Raw genomic sequence first — 23,499 nt, 5'->3', positions numbered from 1 at the left:
AAATTCAGACACCCACACAATACCGCCACACCAAAGGTCAGCGATAAACATGCGGAAACAAATCCTCCACCTCCACGCCAACAGAAACACGCCCATGCTATTACGATCCACGAATCCACGCGGCGGTCTTTCAACCGCGGTATTCCATTGGCGGCACACACCGCTGCGCTCAAAATACACACACAGCTCCAAAACACAGCCACATTGGACAATTCCAAATACACACACCTGATACACATACAAACAACACTCCCACACACCCAACACAATATAAAACACACACCCACATCACCCACAAACCCCTACGACCCAAAATTAGAGAGAAGGCCAGAGAGAGACAGCACAGAATAGAGAACCCCATCACACAGAGGCACACTACACCATCACCCACACAACATCCACGCACAAAACACCACATACCACTACACTCACCACACTCATCACCACATACACCACCTCACACATCACACACACCACCCCATGGCACGCCAAAGACACCCCTGCTTTTCCGAAGAGGAGCTCAGGGTCATGGTGGAGGAAATCCTACGGGTAGAGCCACAGCTATTTGGCTCAAAGGTACAGCACACATCCATAGCCAGGAAGATGGAGCTATGGCAAAGAATAGTGGACAGGGTCAACGCTGTGGGAAAGCATCCAAGAAATAGGGAGGACATCAGGAAGAGGTGGAACGACCTACGGGGGAAGGTGCGTTCCACGGTATCCAGGCACCACATCGCGGTTCAGCAGACTGGCGGCGGACCCCCACCTCCTCCCCCACAACTAACAACGTGGGAGGAGCAAGTCTTGTCCATCTTACATCCTGAGGGCCTCGCAGGAGTCGTTGGAGGAACGGACACTGGTAAGTCAAATCTTAATCATATCCCCCACCTTACCTGCATGCTATCACACACCCCCACCCTCACACCCTCCCCTATCACCCTAACTCCTCACTAATGTACCCATAACACCAACCACCCATCCCAACCCCAAGACCTGCATGACACAACTAAGCATGGATACCCATCACTAAAGCATGCCCACTGCACATACCCAGAACACCCCCCAACCATCAGCACACAAGCCCCCACACAGGAATGCCTGCACTGGTGTACACGCACACCCAACCATTGCACACCATGAAACACACACATGCAATAATCATGTACTTATATCCCCGCAGGAACCCGAAGGAACGTCACCACACCAGAGGGTCCAGACAACACCACTCCACCCCCAGAAGAGGCCCACAGTGACGACAGCAGCTCTGCCCTACTGGATCTTGATGAACAGCCCGGACCATCGTGGGCCTCAGGACAGTCAGTTTCCCTTGCCCAGCCACAGCCCAACACCGAACTTCCTCCCTCTGGTAACACCAGCACAGCACCCACCCAGCGGGCCCATACCTCCCTACCCAGGAAAGGTCAATCAGCGGTGTGTCCACCACTACAGGGCACCCAGGCTAACCCAACACCCCAACAACAACAGGGACCTGGGGGCAGTGGTAGTGGGCACACGGTCCAGGGGACGGAGGCACAGGAACACAGGGGAACTGGGAGGGCTGCTGTGCGACAGAGGGTAGGACAGGCCAAGGGAACCTACTCTCAACGAGGCCCTCTCCTCCATCATGGGAGCATACCACCACTTCCAGGAGACGATGGCAACGGTCCTGGACAAGTTGCGGGAGACCCTGCGTCTGCAGGAGGAGCAGTATTTGGGGTTCAGGGGGGAGCTCAGGACCATCGGCTCCGCCCTGGGCACCATTGTAGGGGTGCTGACGGACATTCAAAAGACCTTGAGGACACCGTGGCACTCCAAGGTGCACCTGACACTAGCCAGGACGATGAAATTCCCACCACCTCCGCCGGCGCTAGTGGACAGGACGCCCCGCCACAGGACCAACACACCAGCACCCCACCCCCTGCAGACGGACAACCACCACGAAAGTGGTCCCTGAGATCCAGGAACAGGACAGAGCAAGATGGCAAGACCCCCGCCAGGAAGTAAGACCACCCTGATTGTCCCCCCACTGTACCACTTTGTTACCCTGTCCAAATCGGAACTGCCCCAGCTCCACTTCCAATGGCCAGATGTGCAATGTACCTGTGAGACTAATAGAATGGACTCTGCCATGGACATTCTTCCACCATGACCCATCCCCATTTCACAACCCCCCTTCATTGTTATGCACTTAAATAAACACCCTTGAAACACTAATAAAACTGGAGTCAGTCAATGATTTTGAACTTTGTATTGTCAATTACAGTGTCAAAAATGGTTACCCATTGGTAGGCCAACATACCAATGTCACACATCACAAGCCTTTCAAGGGTGCAAGCTGTTGACACGTAGGTTACCACATTTGTGAAACTGAAATGGAAGGGGACAACTCAGTTAACAAATAGTGAGTGAAATGTAGGTACAGGATAGAGGTAGACGTGTGAAAGTTAATGTTATGTTAAACCTGAAAATTTACTCACCTGTCTCTCACTGGAAATATTGCTGTATGACTGACTCCCTGTTGTCGTTTTCTTCTTCATCAGCTTCATCCTCATCACTGTCCACAGCAGCTACAACACCATCATCTGGATCATCCTCCTGCAGAAAAGGCAGCTGGCGTCGCAATGCCAAATTATGGAGCATGGAGCAGGCGATGATGATGTCGCACACCTTCTTCGGTGAGTAGAATAGGGACCCACCTGTCATATGGAGGCACCTGAACCTGGCCTTCAGGAGGCCGAAGGTGCGTTCAATCACCCTCCTAGTCCGCCCATGGGCCTCATTGTACCGTTCCTCTGCCCTGGTCCTGGGATTCCTCACTGGGGTCAATAGCCAGGACAGGTTGGGGTAACCAGAGTCCCCCAATAGCCATACACGGTGCCTCTGGAGTTGACCCATCATATCAGGGATGCTGCCATTCCGCAGGATGTAGGCATCATGCACTGAGCCAGGGAACATAGCATTTACCTGCGAGATGTACTGGTCTGCCAAACAGACCATCTGGACATTCATCGAATGATAACTCTTCCTGTTCCTGTACACCTGTTCACTCCAGCGGGGGGGACCAGAGCTACATGGGTCCCATCAATGGCACCTATGACGTTCGGGATATGTCCAAGGGCATAGAAGTCACCTTTCACTGTAGGCAAATCCTCCACCTCAGGGAAAATTATGTATCTCCTTACGTGTTTCAGCAGGGCAGACAACACTCTGGACAACACGTTGGAAAACATAGGCTGGGACATCCCTAATGCCATGGCCACAGTAGTCTGAAATGGCCCACTTGCAAGGAAATGGAGCACTGACAGCACCTGAACGTCAGGGGAGATTCCAGTCGGATGGCGGATTGGTGACATCAGGTCTGGCTCCAACTGTGTACATAGTTCCTGGATTGTGGCACGGTCGAACCGGTAGATCACGATCAAATGTCTCTCTTCCATTGTCAACAGGTCCACCAGCGGTCGGTACACAGGCGGATTCCGCCATCTTCCAATACGTCCCAACTGACGGTGCCTAAGAAGGACAACAGCGAAGAAACTGTCACCATTCCTCCAGATATGTACCCACAGTCTCACACACAAGACTACAACAGACAATTAACCCATCCGGGAAATGTTTTGAGTGTAGGCCTCGGTATGTGTGACGCAGTAGTAAATGAAGTCATGTGGGCCCCTTGAAATGGCGGCTGCCCTGACCTCTAAACTGGGACAATGGAATTGTGGGGTAACTGCGCTGGCGTTGGACACCGTCGCGGTAGGCGGTCGTAGAGCGCGGCGCAATGCTGCATTGGTTAACATTGGACCCTATGGGTCCCAGGAGCCAATGAACAGGTGCGCTGGCGGTGATGATGCGCCACGCCGCGGACGTCACCGCCGCGGATGTCACCACCATTTTCTATCTCTTCAATCACTAGATACCTGACCTTCGACAGGAGAGGACCTACACTGCTAGTGCTGCTGTGACCTCTGTCTGGAAGCGACGATGGCTGCTGCGTCTGGGGAAAGGGCCCCTGCCTTCACTGCGCAGGAGTTGGAGAAACTTGTGGATGGGGTCCTCCCCCAGTACATGATACTCTACGGTCCTCCAGACCAACAGGTTAGTACACAGGGAGCACGTTGGATGGGCTAGGCCTGGGTGGATAGGGCTGGGTGGGAGAGGGAAGGGGGCAGAGTTCTTACAACAGAAATGCATGGGGATGAATGGGCCACATGGACAGAGTTGGGTGGGGGCCACTCACATTGACGGTGCAGTAGGTAATGTCTGTTCCTCTTTCCTTGTGCATGTCATGTAGGTCAGCGCCCACCAAAAGAGGGACATTTGGCGTGCCATCGCCAAGGAGGTCCGGACCCTGGGGGCCCACCAGAGACGGGGCACCCACTGCCGTAAGAGATGGGAGGACATTCGCCGCTGCAGCAAGAAGATGGCGGAGGCTCAGCTGGGGATGGCCTCCCAATGTGGGAGGGGTGCCCGTCGCACCATGACCCCCCTGATGTTCTGGATCCTGGCGGTGGCCTACCCGGAGTTGGATGGGCGCTTAAGGACATCACAGCAGACACAAGGGGGTGAGTACAACCTCATTCTGTGGACTTTGCGTGCAGTGGAGGTGTCTGGGTGGGGGAGATGGGCTGTGGGTGTCAATAGGCCAGGGCAAGTTAGGTAGGCAAGGCCCCTCCGTAATGTAGGCCATGTGGGACTCTACCCCAGCTCAGAACAGAGGCAAGTTGATGTATAGTTGCCCCTTTGCCAACCATGTGCACAGATTTCGACCACTGCCATGTAGGCCATACCCCAGAAATTGCATGTGCAGAGGGCAGGAGCACGGCGTAATGCATGGGGCTTCTGCGTCTGTCTTGTCCGCCAACGGTAGCGGTATGCCATGCACTAAAACTCTTTTTTCTGTCTCCCCCCCTTTTCCTGCTCTCCCTGTCTTTTTGTACATCAGCATCATCAGGCGGAGGTACAGTGGCACCGGAGCACGAGGGAGCTGCATCCCACATGGCCATGGAGGGCCACACCACAGACTCTGAATGCACCAGTGGGACGGAGGGCGAGGGGAGCTTCACGTCGGCCACAGGATCACCAACCAGTGACACGGACTCGTCCGCCGATGTGAGCTCCCCTGTGGTGGCGGCACCATCTGTGCGCCCCACTTCTACAGGTACAGCCGCCACCTCCCCTACCAGCACCGCCCTCCCAGCAGCCCCTCAGCGTTCGCCCCGTGCCCGCTCACCCAGGAGGGTGGGCATCACCTTCGCCCCAGGCACCTCAGGCCCTGCCCCAGTCACCCCTGCTGCCCTCAGTGAGGAGGCCATTGACCTCCTCAGGTCACTCACTGTTGGGCAGTCTACCATTGTGAATGCCATCCACGGTGTAGAACGAGAGTTGCAACGCGGTAATGCATTCCTGGAAGGCATTCATTCTGGTCAGGCTGTCCTTCATCGAACCCTGCAATCTCTGGCCTCAGCACTGATGGCAGCCATTGTCCCTGTGTCCAGCCTCCCCCCTCCAACTTCATCCACCCAGACCCAATCCCCTGTACCCCAGCCCATCCCAAGCACACCTACAGACCAGCCTGCACACAAGTCAACACCCAAAAGTAGCTCAAGCAAACATAGGCACCACACACGCCGCAGGCACTCACCAAGCATCACACCCATACAGACACAGCAACATCCACTGTCTCCACTGTGTCCCCCTCCTCCTCTTCTCCCTCCTCCCTCCCAGTGTCGTCTACACACACACCTGCATGCACTACATCTACAGGCACTAGGACTCGCACCAGGACACCCAGCACCACAAGCCGCTCACCTGCACTTACCACCTCCACTGCCATTTACACGTCCCGTGTCCTCTCCCAGTGTGTCTGTGACGCCCCCTCCCAAAGTACACAAACGCCGGCAATCATTCACCCAACATCCATCCACCTCACGACAGCCTCCAGTACCTGCACCCAAAACCCCTAAAGTGACACCTCCTACAACCACCTCCTCTACCTCCACTCCCAGACCCCCTCCAGCTACCCATCCCAGTGTCCGTCAGAAACTGTCCCTCTGTCAAATTGACCTGTTTGCCCCCCCCCGCCCCCCCCCAGTTCATCAGTCCTGTCGTAGCGCCTCAGCCAAAAAGCCTCCAGTGCCAGTGGTGCGTGTTCCAGGTTTTTGGAGTGCACCGTCCACCAGGGCAGGCAGTAGGACCCGGAGCCAAGGCACTGGCAGCCCACCCCCTGTAAAGGCTCTGAAATTGGAGAGTGGACGACAGGACCGTGTCAAGACTCCTGGTGGGACAACAACTGAAATGGGATCGAAGGCGATTGGTGAGTCAGCTGTAACTCCAAAGAAGGTGGGGAAGGTCCCGAGGAAGTCTGCCCAGCCTGTTGTGAGTGTCACGGCGGAGAAGGGCACCATCATTTCCGGCGGTCGAGAAACAACCGCCAGCACCGTTGTTACTGGTCAGGAGACCACCGCCAGAGTCACAGCCCAGGAGGGCCCAAGTATCGTTACTGGTCAGGAGACCATCGCCAGAGTCACAGCCCAGGAGGGCCCAAGTATCGTTACTGGTCCAGAGACCACCGCCAGAGTCACAGCCCAGGAGGGCCCAAGTATCGTTACTGGTCAGGAGACCACCGCCAGAGTCACAGCCCAGGAGGGCCCAAGTCTCGTTACTGGTCAGGAGACCACCGCCAGAGTCACAGCCCAGGAGGGCCCAAGTATCGTTACTGGTCAGGAGACCACCGCCAGAGTCACAGCCCAGGAGGGCCCAAGTATCGTTACTGGTCAGGAGACCACCGCCAGAGTCACAGCCCAGGAGGGCCCAAGTATCGTTACTGGTCAGGAGACCATCGCCAGAGTCACAGCCCAGGAGGGCCCAAGTATTGTTACTGGTCCAGAGACCACCGCCAGAGTCACAGCCCAGGAGGGCCCAAGTCTCGTTACTGGTCAGGAGACCACCGCCAGAGTCACAGCCCAGGAGGGCCCAAGTCTTGTTACTGGTCAGGAGACCACCGCCAGAGTCACAGCCCAGGAGGGCCCAAGTCTTGTTACTGGTCAGGAGACCACAGCCAGAGTCACAGCCCAGGAGGGCCCAAGTCTCGTTGCTGGTCAGGAGACCACCGCCAGAGTCACAGCCCAGGAGGGCCCAGGATCCCACAGCCCCGCTGGGCAATGATGGAACGTCAAGCCACACACCAATGTCCAGTGTGGAGATCGTCATGCCACACACCAATGTCCATTGTGGAGATCGTCATGCCACACACCAATGTCCAGTGTAGAGATCGTCATGCCACACACCAATGTCCAGTGTGGAGATCGTCATGCCACACACCAATGTCCAGTGTAGAGATCGTCATGCCACACACGAATGTCCAGTGTAGAGATCGTCATGCCACACACCAATGTCCAGTGTGGAGATCGTTATGCCACACACCAATGTCAGTATCCGAACCGCCATGTCAGAGCACCGCTGAACAGTCCATAGACCGCCATGGTGAAGACCGCTGAACAGGGCAAAGACCGCCATGGCTAAGCACCGCTGAACAGGGCAAAGACCGCCATGGTGAAGACCGCTGAACAGGGCAAAGACCGCCATGGCTAAGCACCGCTGAACAGGGCAAAGACCGCCATGGTGAAGACCGCTGAACAGGGCAAAGACCACCATGGCTAAGCACCGCTGAACAGGGCAAAGACCGCCATGGTGAAGACCGCTGAACAGGGCAAAGACCGCCATGGTGAAGACCGCTGAACAGGGCAAAGACCGCCATGGGGAAGACCGCTGAACAGGGCAAAGACTGCCATGGCTAAGCACCGCTGAACAGGGCAAAGACCGCCATGGTGAAGACCGCTGAACAGGGCAAAGACTGCCATGGTGAAGACCGCTGAACAAGGCAAACACTGTGTGGGTATGAATAGGCCGCCACATCAGGCATCCGTATCCCATGTGCAGCTGGGACAGTGACAGGACATGAACTTTCACGGGGAGACTCATCCTGTCTGGGCACCAGTCCCAGCCAGTACCAGTAGAGAACTGCAGATACTAGCGAAAATGTGGCTTTGCACTCCCCAGGATGTAACAGTGGGCAAACCACCCACTGTAAAGACTTGTGAGACTGTGGCTTTGCACTCCCCAGGATGGCACAGTGGGTAACCCACCCACTTGTGAGACTTGAGAGACTGTGACTTGCACTCCTTAGGATACATCAATGGGCATGGAGCCCCGTCGTGGATCTGGCTTCGCATTCATCTGGCTGAGGTGCACCCCCTTCCCTTCCCCCTGAGGTGCCTGTAATGTTTCTATCTGATGCCCCGGCAGTGTTCTCTCCGATTTTGGTCAGGATCTATTGTGGGCCTCGCCCATGCATTTTTGGACTGTTGGTGCACGGACATTGTTGTGTACATATCTGCACTACTTCTTGTATTGTATATATAATTATGACAGATTTCGAGATATATATCAGTATTTTTTTGTATGACATGTATATTGGCACATTACAATGTTTGATCGAAATTTGCTTTGTCTTTGCATTCTTCCGGGGGGATTGTGGGTTGTTCATGTGATATTTTTTACTGCATTGGTGTGTATGTTGTGATATGCGAGGGTGGGGGTGTTTGGTGGGTGTCCCCCTAACATTTGCCTCCCCCCTCCCCGTGTCGTAGATGCAGTACTCACCGGTATCTTCTGTGCCTACGTCACTGTTGGTCGTAGAGGAGCAGAAAGACAAAGGCAGGTAAGGATTTGGAGTTCTGGCTCCATGGAGTCGTCGTTCCTCGTGGAGTGTGTTAAGGTGAGCGTTTTCCCATAGCAAAAGCTGTTTCCGCCGTGTTTTTATCCACGGAGAATCCGACCCGGAAAAGGTGGCGGATTGGCCTGTCATAATAGTGTGGGCGGTACATTGTCTCCCGCCTGTCTGTTGGCGGTGACCGCCGCGCTGTTTGTCTGTACCGCCGTGGCGGGCGATGTGTTAAAGTGGCTGTCTTAGTTGGCGGTTTCCGCCAGGGTCGTAATTCCCTTTTTTTGTCCGCCGGCCTGTTTGCGGTATTTCCGCAGCTTTAACACCGTCCACCAGGGTTGTAATGACCACCATAATGACAGACTGGAAAACCAAAAGCGCACCGACTTTGACTAAATGGAGACGAGGAGTGGATTGGTGTGCTCAGCGTGAAAAACTCGTATACGAGGCTAGAGGGTGCCCGAATAAATATAATAAGGTGTGGGGTAAGTGGGAGGCCGCAACAATCAACCTCCCTGCACTATTGACTGGCTCAACACTGGAGAGAGCCGGAACAAACCCCTTTCCTCCCCCCCCCGATGGGTTAAAGCATTCACGAAACACTCCAACAGGGAGGTACACAATCTACTCGTTCAACGTGCTGTCTAGGACTTGGGATTGACCACTGTTCGGTGCCCGTTGGCGCCTAGTTACATGTATGTACCATTGTTTTACTTTTTTGCAAAACCAATAAAAATTTCTTTATAAAAAAAATTAAAAAAAGATTGTAATTTAGGATTCGTAAACCAAGATGCACATGATATTCTCAGAAAGCGTGAGCCAGAGGCTCAGTGACTAAGGCATACAACAACAAGGACAGGGTGTAGTGGATTCTATTTGGTTTTATTGGGCATCAGGAGATAGCTTAGTCTTCTGGCTTGCAGGCCTGTGCACCCGTCTCCCAGTGACTTTTAACCTACTTAACCTGCTCTGTTTTAGCACATTTATTTAATTATTTCTTCCAAGATGGCTGCTATGTTCATAGTTATGAAGATGTTTTGATTTCACGTTATTAGTATCACTCTGTAAAGGCGTCACTATCGGCGTCAAAGACAAGTGATATACGTATTTATTCACATCATGTTCTTTCCCACTTATGTGTGACAGGATCATAATGTATTTTGGAGGGAATTGTTTATGTAATTACCGCCTCAATCATGCCTTCTTATCCATTGTTTGGGAACATACCTGTGTCAGGGGTTCTACAAGATTTGTATAAATACATCTCATGCAAACAAAGTTATCTGAGGGATTCCTACCAGATGTCATCAACGCTATCAAAGCTACACGTTGCCTTGATGCAGGCCCAGTCTACATGTCTCCACGGACTCTAATCTACTGACCTCATTCTAAGGTGACAAAGGTTGGGGGTCTCTTCTTATGGACATGGTACTGGCAGATTAGGTTCATCACACCTAGCTCTCTTTAGGTTAGGGATTGGGTTCATCATGTTAGGGTATTAGGGTCTGTTTCACATCTCAGGCTGTTGCAAGATGCTGGGGGTCTTTATATTCATGACTCTCGTTTTTGCAATTCTGTTTCTTGCATCGCTCATTATCATAATAATTGCAGACCACACATTTTACAGTAAATTGCAGTCCTGTTAATAAAACCTATTGAAAACTTTACTGCATCTCGTTCATTGCCTGTGTGTGACTTGTTACTCATGTGAGAAAAGGGTAATCTCCGTTTAACCACGACTCCCCTGAAATGTCGCACTCTTGAGTCCATACGTGAAGGCTGCCACAAATCACCTTTTACTATTTGGGTTATTGGTGAGGTACTGCTTGTGAGCTCGGAGGGTTGAGCCGACAGTTGTGACTTGTTCTAGGATTGGCCTAGTTGCCTACAAACAAAAGTGCTGTCATTCCTAAACTAGCAGTCTTGCCTAAAGCAAGAGTCCAACTACATCAAGGAGACAACCCTGTCTAGTGCCTCTATGGATGTCAATGGCGGCACAGAGACAACCGCTTTCATCTAGAGAGGAGCAGTGGGTCGCAGGTAGGGCATTTTGACAAGCTGGAGAAAAACATCCCCCACCCCAATGCACTGCCAGCATGAAATCCCATTCAACCAAATTGAAGGCTTTCTCCACTCTGAGAAAGATCGCAGTGGCACGCACCTTAGGATCTAGAAGTTGGATCACCACCAAAAGCATTCTGAGATTAAACATTAAACTGCAACCCGGAACCAAGCCTGCCTCTTGTGGTCCCAGAGGGGCCAGCCAAATGGACAGTAGTTTTGCTTATATCTTGGTATCCACATGTAAAAGTGAAAGGGGCCAATATGAGAAGCAATGGTTCGCTGGTCTGTCCGGTTTCAACAGTATTACCAACAAGGCCTCTTGCATTGAGGGTGGCATGTGCCCATCCTTGATCATTTCCTTGTATAACGTAGTCAGATGCAGGATAAGCTGGTCCTGAAATGTATTGTAGAAGGTGACAGTGAGCCCATCGGTGCCCGGGGCTGTGCCTGAGGGCATGCCATTGAGGGCCGCATAAATGTCCACAGGACAAAGGGGAGCCACGAGGCGCTCAGTGAGCCACCTGGTGAGCCACTTCATTGCTATATCTGTGAGGTAATCAGCGTTAGTAGTTTCATCATAATTGTAGGAAGTTGGCTCTGTATATACTATTTCAAAGTAAGAAATAGTGTGCACAGAGTCCAAGGGTTCCCTTAGAGGTAAGATAGTGGCAAAAGTAGATAATTCTAATGCTCTATTTTGTGGTAGTGTGGTCAAGCAGTAGGCTTATCAGAGGGTAGTGTTAAGCATTTGTTGTACACACACAGGCAATAAATGAGGAACACACACTCAAAGACTTACTCCAGGCCAATTGGTTTTTATATTGAAAAATATATTTTCTTAGTTTATTTTAAGAACCACAGGTTCAAGATTTACATTAAACACTTTAAATGTAAGGTACTTAACTTAGATACTTTAGGAAATTTGAATAAAAGCAATATCATATACAGTCTTTGTAAAAATGGCAATAAGCTATTTTCAAAGTGGACACAGTGCAAAAATCAACAGTTTCTGGTGGAGGTAAGTAATGGTTAGTTTTGAAGGTAAGTAAAACACTTACAAGTCACAAGTTTGGGGCATAGGCAGCCCACCGTTGGGGGTTCAAGGCAACCCCAAAGATACCACACCACAACTCAGGGCTGGTCAGGTGCAGAGGTCAAAGAGGTGCCCAAAACACATAGGCGCCTATGGGGAACAGGGGTGCTCCGGTTCCAGTCTGCCAGCAGGTAAGTACTTGCATCCTCGGGGGGCAGACCAGGGGGGTTTTGTAGAACACTGGGGGGGACAGGAGAAGGCATACAAAGTACACCCTCAGAGGCACAGGGGCGGCCGGGTGCAGTGAGCAAAGCAGGCGTCGGGTTTTAGGTTGAAAACAATGGAGAGGGGGTCACTCTAGCGGTGCAGGCAGGCACAGGGGAGGCTTCTCGGTAGCCTCTGGATTCTCTCTGCAGGCGTCGCTGCCGGGGCTCAAGGGGGTCATCTCTGGTTACTCACGGGCTCGCAGTCGCCGGGGAGTCCTCCCTGAGGTGTTGGTTTTCTGCAGGTCGAGCCGGGGGCGTCGGGTGCAGAGTGTGAAGTCTCACGCTTCCGGCGGGAAACGTGCAGTCTTTGAAAGTTGCTTCTTTGTTGCAAAGAAGTAGCTGGTTTTGAACAGGGCCACTGTTCACAGGAGTTTCTTGGTCCTTTTAGTCCAGGGCAGTCCTCTGAGGCTTCAGAGGTCGCTGGTCCCTGTCGGGTGCGTCGCTGGAGCAGGTTTTCAAAGTTGGAGACAGGCCGGTAGGGCTGGGGCCAAATCAGTTGTCGTCTTCCTCCTTCTCTGCAGGCTTGTAGGTCAGCAGTCCTTCTTCTTTCTTCAGGTTGTAGGAATCTAGTTTCCTAGGTTCTGGGGAGCCCCTAAATACTGAATTAAGGGGTGTGTTTAGGTCTGGGAGGGCAGTAGCCAATGGCTACTGTCCTGGAGGGTGGCTACACCCTCTTTGTGCCTCCTCCCGGAGGGGAAGGGGGCACTTCCCTATTCCTATTGGGGGAATCCTCCAAAATCAATATGGAGGATTTCTAAAGGCAGGGGTCACCTCAGCTCAGGGCACCTTAGGCGCTGTCCTGACTGGTGGGTGACTCCTACTTGTTTTTCTCATTATCTCCTCTGGACTTGCACCAAAAGTGGGGGCAGTGTCCAGAGGACGGGCATCTCCACTAGCTGGAGTGCAGTGGGGCATTGTAACACGAAGCTTGAGCCTTTGAGGCTCACTGCTTGGTGTTACAGTTCCTGCAGTGGGGAGGTGTTAAGCATCTCCACCCAGTGCAGGCTTTGTTTCTGGCCTCAGAGAGCACAAAGGCTCTCACCCCAGGGGGCCAGAAACTCGTCTCTCAGCAGCAGGCTGGCACAGACCAGTCAGTCCTGCACTGAAGGATTGGGTAAAATACAGGGGAGCATCTATAAGATGCCCTCTGTGTGCATTTTTTAATAAATCCAACACTGGCATCATTTTGGGTTTATTATTCTGAGAAGATTGATACCAAACTTCCCAGTATTCAGTGTAGCCATTATGGAGCTGTGGAGTTCGTTTTTGACAAACTCCCAGACCATATACTTAATATGGCCACACTGTACTTACAATGTCTAAGAATAGACTTAGACACTGTAGGGGCATATTGCTCATGCAGCTATGCCCTCACCTGAGGTGTAGTGCACCCTGCCTTAGGGCTGTAAGGCCTGTTAGAGGGGTGACTTACCTATGCCACAGGCAGCATTTTGTGTGCATGGCATCCTGAGGGGGATGCCATGTCGACTTTGCCATTTTCTCCCCACCAACACACACAATCTGCAATGGCAGTGTGCATGTGTTAGGTGAGGGGTCCCTTAGGGTGGCACAACATATGCTACAGCCCTTAGGGACCTTCCCTGGTCACAGGGCCCTTTGTACCACAGGTACCTTTTACAAGGGACTTATCTGTGTGCCAGGGGTGTGCCAATTGTGGGAACAATGGTACATTTTAGGTAAAAGAACACTGGTGCTGGGGCCTGGTTAGCAGGGTCCCAGCACACTTCTCAGTCAAGTCAGCATCAGTATCAGGCAAAAAGTGGGGGGTAACTGCAACAGGGAGCCATTTCCTTACAATAATCATGCTGCGATTCAAATAAAGTGGCATAATACTTACTGAACCAATCCAAGACCTGTTCCTTTGTATGCAAAGGTGCCCATGTTCATCTAACATTTCTAATATCACATTGTTGACAGTGTCACTCCTGGGCATTCACCCTCTCTGTATGTTCGTGCAGTCGCATATTTCTTCAAATGATTCACCTCACTCTGCACTATTTCCTGGTATTCAACCACTTTAGTTCTGATGGTGTCTAAAAAGCCCTGCTCCCCATCTCTCTGTGTTACTTTCACAGCTCCACGAGCTGTGAGTGTCATACATAGATGAGTAGTGCGTTTAACCCGGAGTCGTGGGAGCCCTACATCACCAGGTGTCTAGTAGTCCACTGCAATTGGCTATCTCCTGCAATTATTCAGCTCCCTAACATTCCATGTCATGCACCTAAGCAGCACAGGGCTTGTCTTTCCCCCTCTGCAGTATTCTCGTTCTCAGCCTCTATCAATTTGCTCCACTGTTCCAAGCATGCTCCCCAACATAATGATCGGTACATGCAACCAAAGACAGCATATGATATACAATTGTTTAGAACCAATGCCCCCAACCCATGCTGTGAATTACCTCAACTTACACAGCAGCACAATACCCCCAGATCCCTTCCCTGCCCCACCCCACCCCACCCATTAAACTCTAAGCTAAATAATATGGTGCTCACATGGAGGAAGATGTTACCAGGCCCAGTCTCCTGTGCTGTATATGACTGCCAGAGGACCGACCTACCGTATATATTGTGTGTAGAAATCTTCTGTATACACATTATAAACCTACTGTTACCACCACAAACTTGAACACAGGTATAACCTGTATGGGCAACCATCATTCATGCATCCACAGTGTTAAGGCGGGAATCCTCCTACCCCTCTCCATCCACGCCTCCGTCTGCTTCAGTTTGTGTCCAGGTCTCATTAGTTCCCCCAGCTATCTCAGGGTTGTCAAAGTGATATCGCCAACATGATCTAAAGGGGTGTCCCAGCAGAACAACAGTCTCCCTCCCACCAAGTCACCAGTACCAGAAGAGTACTACTGGGGAGCAAAGATGTCAAGCCCGATGAGATGAGCATACTTCTCCATCTCTGTGGTACTCTCAGTGTCTCCACATCAGATCTAGGGGAATGGTGCTGCTGCCCTGCGTTCTCACATCGCTTGAGGTGTTGGTGCAGTTGCTTTGAAGCAGTGAAAGTCATCAATTTCCATCAATCCGTACTCACAACCTAGCTGGGTACAACATTTTGCAATCCAGTTTTTGCAGGCGGTTCTTAAACAGGATAAATTATCTGATTGCCTGCTGTACTTGCTGCTTGAAGTTCGGATACAAAGATATTTTTGAGCCCTCATGATGGATTTCCTCAAGGTCTTGCACCCTGCTATAGCGCAGCATTACGGTCCCCGTAATTCAGCAATATGGCTATGACAGGTTGCGGCGCATCCCATGGGACGGCCGCAGTGCAAGGGAGCGGTGAGCCTGCTCCACTATGAAGATATCAGAGGAAGTTTCATGCCCCAGCAGGTCCGTCAGGAGGAGTTTGACATACCGCTCCATACGGTCTGTATTATCAGACTCTGCAACATCCACTATTCTGAGGTTATTCCTTTGTGAGCGGGCCTCTAGTTCCTCAGCCTTTGCTTGCAGCGTATGCAGTAACTTGTCCGCTCATTTTTGCAATGCAGACATGGTAACTTGTTTGTCTTCAGCTTCCAAAACTCGCTGCTCCACCAAGTCTATGCCCTCTGCATGTTTATTTAGGTTTTCAAACTTGCGTTCTATTCTGAAGGTCAGGGCATTTTTTTTTACCATCTATTTTAGTGAGGCTGTGTAGTATAGCCACTAAGATCTGTGTCAGGTCAGTGTCCATGTCTGTTTCAGTTTCCCCCTGCATGGAGCTCGTCACCCCCGCGCCCTCCTCATGAAGTTTGGAAGTCTTTCTGAGATCAAACTGTAGCTTGGGCTGTGACTTCTCCACCTTTCCCATACTGCCAAACGACCGCTCTGTCATCACAAATTAGGCCCCACTAACACTTGCTGATTGCTCTGGGATCAACCACTAGGGGACTCTCCCTAGAGGCACCACTCCTGTGTGCCGAGACAAGTGGAATCGAAAGGGCAAGACTAAAGGCTGGCACCTCCACCGGTCTTCACCAGCACTACCGTGCTGTGCGCTAGTCAAAAGGTACTCCACACAGGATGGGAATTTCTGCACAGTTAGCTGCTTGCAACACAGCCAATCAGATACTAGCATTGCAGCCTATGGACTGACTGCACAAACCTCAATCAGCATGAGGTTCTCTATGGAGCCTCTTCACAAGGGGACAAAGGTCGTAGGGGCAGGCACTCTACATGCTGGCAGAATAGAGTGTCATGAGTCCAGCACCTCCATTGTGTCCAAGTATTTCTGTCCATTGCCTGTTGCATCAAGCATTCGTTGCCCCAGGGGGCTGCGTGTGAGTGCCTTCCAATTGTGCCCACACTGTGTTCCACTTAAAGTTTATTGCACAACAACCCTCTCAGAGCCTAACAGAGTTTACATTTGCCCAACGAGCCTTGAGCCGATCTCCTACAAGGGCCAAACTGAGAAGTGCTGGCTTAGATAGTCTAAGGAGACACACTGTGCGCCCATCCGCTATATGAGCCCAAAGCGTGTTATGGGTCCAGGGTGCTCGCTCACCTTGTTCCTGTAGCAGCACTCCACCAAACTTGAAGCCAGTCTCTGGGTTCACTGCACTATGGGTGGCTGGGGCCAGAGAGGGGATTCCCCAGTCTATGCAGCTGTACCCCTCGGGTCCAATGCCCACTGCGCTGCAGTAAGTCTCCCCATGCACAGCACCAGACAACTCCTCTAATGTTGGCCCGTTAGCGCACAAAGTAGGCTGCTGGATAGTGGGCCACGGGCACCTCTTCTCAGTAGCTGTGTAGGCCCATACTGTGCCGTGTCAGTCACTCCCTACACTGGGGGATTGATCACTCCCCCAAGCTCTCCGGTCCTCAATCCAGGGGCAGCGAGGGCAATTTGGCAGCGCTGCATCCCTCGTACGTGAGGTGGCTCCGGCCTGTCTCTGCTCGCAGCAGGGGCCAGATGTGAGGTAGACCCTGAGCTGGAATTTGGCTGTGATTCAGGCTCCAAAACACCTGTTTCCAACTGAGACTGTAGCAGCCGGGTCATTAAACAACAGGTGGACAGTTGTAGCAGACCATCTTTGAGTCTGGCAATCTTCAAACCCCCCCAAACCTAGAAGACAAATTGCTGGTGCAAGCTGTGACCCTGAATTATCGCAATCTGGGACTGTAATGCAAATTATGGTGCAAAGTGAACGCTTTCTATGATACAGACATGGAGTCAGAAGTGTAATGTCACATTTCCCTGGTTCTAGTGTGATGTGATGACAGATGATCTTTGGGTAAAACACAGGAGCAAACCCAGATGGGCTTCTGCATCTTTTTGTGAGTGGTGGAAGAGAGAAGCAAAATTAGAGTAAACCACCAGGGAAGGAGGCAGTCCTGCAGGGAAAACAAAGAATTAGCCAGAGATTTTTAGGTTGCAACAGCCACAGACGTTGCTCAAAGGAGGAGTTACAATATAAACCCCTGGGTTATCCTGGGGTGGAGCACTAGAGCCCCTGGTTCATGCTCAGGAAGAGATGCATACTCAACCACTAGGTTAAATGCATCAGCTAGGGCTTAAGATGGTGAGGTGGACTCAGAAAATCAGAAAATACAAAGGAATTTCTGAAACCTGAAAAGGCTTGTCCTTGAAGGCCACCCAGTTCTTGGTATTCTTAAATATCCCTGAACCTTGACATCATGGGAAAAAAAGAAGCCCTGGAGACGGCACTTCTCTAAATCTGTAACAGAAAGGCTGTACTGTACCCCTTGCCGACCATCTAGCTCCAGGGCCCACTTGTATAGTCCGCTTGCCAATGATAAAATACAATGTATCTGTGGACTAAAGCACTCATGCCAGACTGATGCAAAGAGGCCTCATACTGATGGCAGACTACAGAGCACAGGTGTTTTCAAAATGAGTGTTCCCAACACCGAAGATACAGAAATTATGTAAAGGAGCTTTTGTAAATGGCTGGTTTGCTAGTGACACAATGCTCACAGCTAAAAGAAAGCCTGCTGTAACATAAGGTCCCCAAATTGAAGGAAAACATAAGTACATAATATAGACTTAGAGCAAGAAAGACACCCACAAGAGGTAGTAATTTAGAACAAAAAAACAGGACCATTGTCCTCTAAGGCACATTACTCAGTACATTAAATGAAGATTTCTGATTCACACCAAACAGAGGAAACAAAGAAATGTGTAGACTCAAGGGCATGTATATGTACATGACATACACCCAGATGTGTGTTTTTTAGATGCACAATTACAGAGGTGCAATTTCTAGTCCTGTCACTAAATTGCAATGAAATCCACAAGGTATGAATGGGAATCAGCCAGGACATAAGGTACCTCATGTTGCTATGTGCTTCTTCAATGCTAGGGAATCAAATTACTGGCATATGGCACCTATCTAAACAAGAATCTATAAAGTAATGTGTTCTGGTTTTCAGCAGTGCAGCAAAACCTTAGTTATTTTGAACGCCAGTGTGTTCATTACACCCCTGCACCACAGTTGAATCAGTGTATATTTGGTGCAAGAAGCTTGCCAAAACAATATCACCAAATTTTATAGAAGAACAAGTTACTCACATTCTGTAACTATAGATTCTTCACTTTTAGGCTATTCCCTGGGTGCAAAACTGGATCCAGAATTCTTTTATAGCAATGTCTCTGTACACTGCTAGGTGGTGCCATGTGGTGCCACACTGGCTTCATCCTGGAAGTGACAGTGGGAAGCCAGATATAAATGTCACCCTGCATGCCAATGTCAGTTCCTTACTTGACTCTTTTAGTGCCCTTGGACGAGGAGCACAAAACAATCAGAGGTAACTGTATGCAGACCGCCAACCTGGGACCTTTTTTAGATGGTAAAAAAAACAAAACTCTGGAGAATGGGGAGGTGGGAGGGTAGTGAGGGATTTCTAGTTATATAGTTTCTCCACCAGAAAGAGCATTACTAAAGATAAAGTATTTTGTTCTTTTAATGGATACTTCAAATAGCAGATTCCTCACATTCAGTATAGATTAAAAAAGCAACATCTCCCAAGGTGGAGGGTATATAGAGTTGGATCAGACGAAAATGTCCTGCAGGAGTGAACGGACAAAATTACCTTCCTGTGGGATATGACTTTAAAGGCAATAGTGCTTCGTGAACATGTGCACTGATGCCAATATTGCCTGCCAGATGACAAAAACAGGCACTTATCATGCCACCAAAGTGGTGCCAGCCTTAGCCTGGTAGGTGCTTAGTCCTTCAGAGGCTGCAAAGCTGATCTTAATACAAAAACTATCCACAGTACCAGAGTACTTTTCTACACCACCTTAACTTTTTGCCCTGGAGACACCCAAAAAAAACAGATCATCCACCCAATGGTCTGGATATGTCTTATGATATTTTAGTCAAATAGGCGGACAACATCAAAAGGCATATCCATAAGCAATGTTTTGCACATCTCCAGAGAAACCTGTGAATCGCATCCTCTCAAAGAGACAGAGCACTACACTAGTGACAACTGTTCACCGCTAGACCCCGTAGTATCCAGACCAATACGAATCATGTTAGACTGCATCTTCACCATTTTGAATGGTCTGATCTATGGATGCCCTAAACTCTTCCAGGACTGCCAGCAAGAGCTCACTGGTCATGTCCAAAGGGTGTGCATAAAAAGGCCTCGTAGGCAAACCCCACAAGCAGACCTCAAGGCTAGATTTGCTGAAGAGACACTTGTTTCCCAAATGCATCAGTCCTTTTCAACTCCTTTTCCAGGGGATGGTGAAGTGAAATGAATTAGGATTCCCCATGCAGATGGAAGTTTGGACCACCAAACTTTCAGAAGCATGATGCTGCACAAGAAAAGCATGGTCCCAGGCGACGGTCTATGGAGTCTGACCACCTGCCTGCTCACCAATAGGCAAGAGAAAGGCACAGACCAAATGTTCATAAGAGTGTCTGCAAGGGAATCATAGAATGGGAATATGGGCTCAGAGCAAGCCAGCCAAGGTAGAAGATAAGTGTGAGGACATTTGTATTAACTTCAATAGAAGATAGTTTAGGTTCAGGGACCTCAGCAATGCATCTAATTGCCAAAGAAAAGGAAGCACCCTGTTCCACTGGTGGACCAAGGGGAGAAATCTACCCTATATCAGGGGAAGTATCAAACTCAATGGCCTCCTGTAAATCCATGTATAAACTTTCTTCATCATAAAGGGATGGTAAACCATCCTCATTATCATCATTTTCGTTTCTGGGTGGTGATAAACTCTGGTCATAATCAGAACCAAAAAGATTATGGATTCTCTGGACATCTCTGCAGTAGAGGGAGGGTATTGTCAGAATCGGGCTTTGCTGGAACCAAGTGCACTGGAATAGAGTAGGAGTATGACCTCGATCATGGTTGAGACAGGTTCAGCTTAGGGTTGGACCTCAGAGTCAGCATTGGATCCCCCTCTGCCACCAGTAACTTTGGGACCACTGACCTGGTCCACGGGTCACAACAGCAGTTGGACAACCGAGGTCCCCATTTACTTCAAAGGGAGGTTCTGACACAACTTCACCCCTATGCACGTGGGCTCCGTGGTGTAGGTACTGCACTGTTCTGGGTATCCACGGGTGGGGGCAACACCAACCTCTCTTGTCCCAACGGGTTTCTCCGGGTCCTCTGTGAAGGGTCCTAAAATGTGAAAACCCCAACCGCGGATCTGCAAGCCGGTCGTTATCATTGAGGGGCCTGCAGATGCAGGGGAGTGACTCCTTCACTCCAAGGGAGATTCCTTCTTGCTTTCCTAAGTGCAGACGGAGTCCCAGTGAATCTGGTGGATGCACGGCTATGGGGGTGCAGAAGTCTTTGCAGAACTTGGAAACAAAGTTGCAGTAGGAGCCCTCCTACTGGTTACACTCTTGCTCTTGGTTCCAGCGAAGAACAGCAGCGGTCCCGGTGTCCAGGTTGCAGATGTGTCTTGCAAAGAAGACTTGCAGGCAGTTTCTGAAGTCTTGAAGACGAGTCTAGGGCCCCACCCTTAGAGGAGTCCTTAAGTAACCCAGGAAGGGGGTTGGACACTTTCTGCAGTGACCCACCTATCAGAGGGGGGTCGGGGCATCAGTTGGACTGATCAGTCACAGTGTCACAGGGGCCTCTGCTCTACTTATTTTGAAGATGGCAGAATCAAGTGGGCACCTGGCAGAGCTCTGGGCACTTCCCTAGGGGAGGAGCTGGACTGGGGGTTGGTCATTTCTTGTCCTTTGTGTGGTTTCGTCCCACAGCCGGACCAGGGGGTTCATGCACTGTTGCAAACTGGTTTATGCAAGCAGGGCACCAAATGTGCCCTTCAAAGCAGTCTGGTGGCACTCAAAGGCACCCCCACCACAGCCCAGAGAAACCTATTTCTAAAGAAGAGGTGGTCACACTTCTATCTTACAGAAAATCCTATAGTCTGCCTTCCCCTGCCTGAGATAAGCTCAGCAGCAGGAGGGCACAACAGTGTCTGGGGTCAGCAGCGGCTCAGGCTGGCATGCAGACCTTGCAAGGCTGTCCAGGCAATCCCTGGGGCACCCCAGAGTACATGGTATCAGGCAACTAGAACTAGAATCAGTGTAGCTGCATGATTCCAACATGTTTGAGAACAAACATGCCTATGTTCGGTGAAGCCATTATGTAGATGGACAATCTGTGTTGACAAGTGTCCACTACATATCTTAAGATGGCTTACCCCCACTTACAAAGCTCAGGAAATGGAGTATGGGGTTTGTAGGGGCACCTCTGCTCATGCAGGGGTGTCCTCACACTTAGAACCATGCAGTCTGCCCTTGGGCTGAAGGACCTACCTTAGGAGTGACGTAGAGGGTCAGAGTGCAGTGACCATGCTATAAAGCAAACCTTAGATCTTGAGTGAAAGATGCATGTACCAGTTCACAGTGGATGCAACGGCAGGCCTGTAGTCACAGTTTGCATAAACCCCATCGGGGCACAATATATGCTGCAGCCCATGGGAGACCCCTGGTATGCCAATGCCCTGGGTACCTAAATACCATATACTGGGGACTTACATGGGTGCACCAGTATGCCAGTTGTGGGGTGTAAAAGTTACCATACAACTAAATTCAGGGGAGAGAACACTGACACTGGGTGTCCTGGGTAGCAGTTTCCCAGTGTACTACAGTCTAAACAAACTGACACCAGGAAATAAGTAGGGGCAACTATGCCAGAAAGATGGTACTTTCCTACGCCAGTGTCGATTAAAGAAGGACCAGTGCAGGTCTTGGTGCTGGAATAAAAGTTAGAGTAAGAGTAGGGTCGGAACCTGAGATGGGCTCCAAGGTTTCAAATGGCACAAATCATGGATCCACCAGTGGTAACACAGCTGGAGGCCCCTGCAGATCATTGGGGTCCAAAGTCCTACCAGCGGGAGAAAGAAAAGTGCCAAGAATATACTGCATGGCCTCCCTTAAAGGCATCCATCTGCTGCGGCATTGCTGATGGAACAGGAAAAGTAGGCGCATTGGGACCAACTGTGGGACTGGCTTCTCGGGGATCAGGAGTGTTATTGAGTCTCACCTTAATGCCTTTGCAACTTCTATTCAAACAGAGTGGAGAGATGGGGGTCGAGTCCTGCTTGCCTTCTTGTGTTTTGTCTTTGATTTGGACTTTGACTTACCGGAGAGGAAGGCCTACAACTACTTTCGATTATCTGCAATGTACAGCTTCGTTTCACAGTGCCGGATTGCTTTTGGGTGCATAAAGGCACACTCAAAACATAACTTGGAGCTGTGCCTGAGCACAAATAAACCAAATGCACACCTCATGAGGGGTTCGATACAAACCTCTGCTTACAATAGTCATGGCATGGTTTGAACCCTGCAGTGTTAAGTGGGGCCATCTCTCCCTTGTACACTAAATTTCAATATGAAAACTTGTCAAAACAGAAGAAAAGCAGAATAGAGCTCTGGATCTGTGTTCAAAGGCATGAAAAGAAAGGAACTGGTGTTGTTGCACAAGGTTGGGGTTTACATGTGCCTCTATCCATTGCTTCTGGGGCAGAACAAAGCCAATGCGGAGGTGCACAAAATCAGCTGTGTGTGGGAGCACTGCTGTGAGAAACGTCCGGATCAAGTGTGGCATCTGAGGAATATTTGAAAGGTGAAGAATATGTGGCTAGAATTATCCGTCAGAAGCCAAATTAATCCCAACAGCCCAACAAAATGGAATATTTCAATAAAGAAACCTACTACAGGTGACGTGGTGAACTGCAAAAGTGGACAAGAAACTACAGTGTATTTTCAACCACATGGCACACAAAGTCTGGTGGAACTTCTTGGTGGAAGGTTAAATAATTAATGGTGTCACATGCATAGTAGGAAAGGTCCCCATCCAAGTGGTTAACTGCAACTTTACCCAAAACTCTCAAAGAATTTGAATCAAAATACACTAGAACAATGCAAAATATGGCCAGCCAACCATTTA

The 23,499-nt window shown here is 50.3% G+C and overlaps 1 protein-coding gene across 1 annotated transcript in view; it reads right to left on the bottom strand.

The window, feature by feature from the left end:
* Positions 1-23,499, bottom strand: part of ELP1 (elongator acetyltransferase complex subunit 1) — an 886,544-nt gene that overhangs the window by 428,791 nt on the left and 434,254 nt on the right. The window lies entirely within an intron of this gene.

This window comes from Pleurodeles waltl, chromosome 1_2 (assembly GCF_031143425.1).
Source record: "Pleurodeles waltl isolate 20211129_DDA chromosome 1_2, aPleWal1.hap1.20221129, whole genome shotgun sequence".
Taxonomy (NCBI): domain Eukaryota; kingdom Metazoa; phylum Chordata; class Amphibia; order Caudata; family Salamandridae; genus Pleurodeles; species Pleurodeles waltl.
This window is presented reverse-complemented; position numbering and strand designations above follow the sequence as displayed.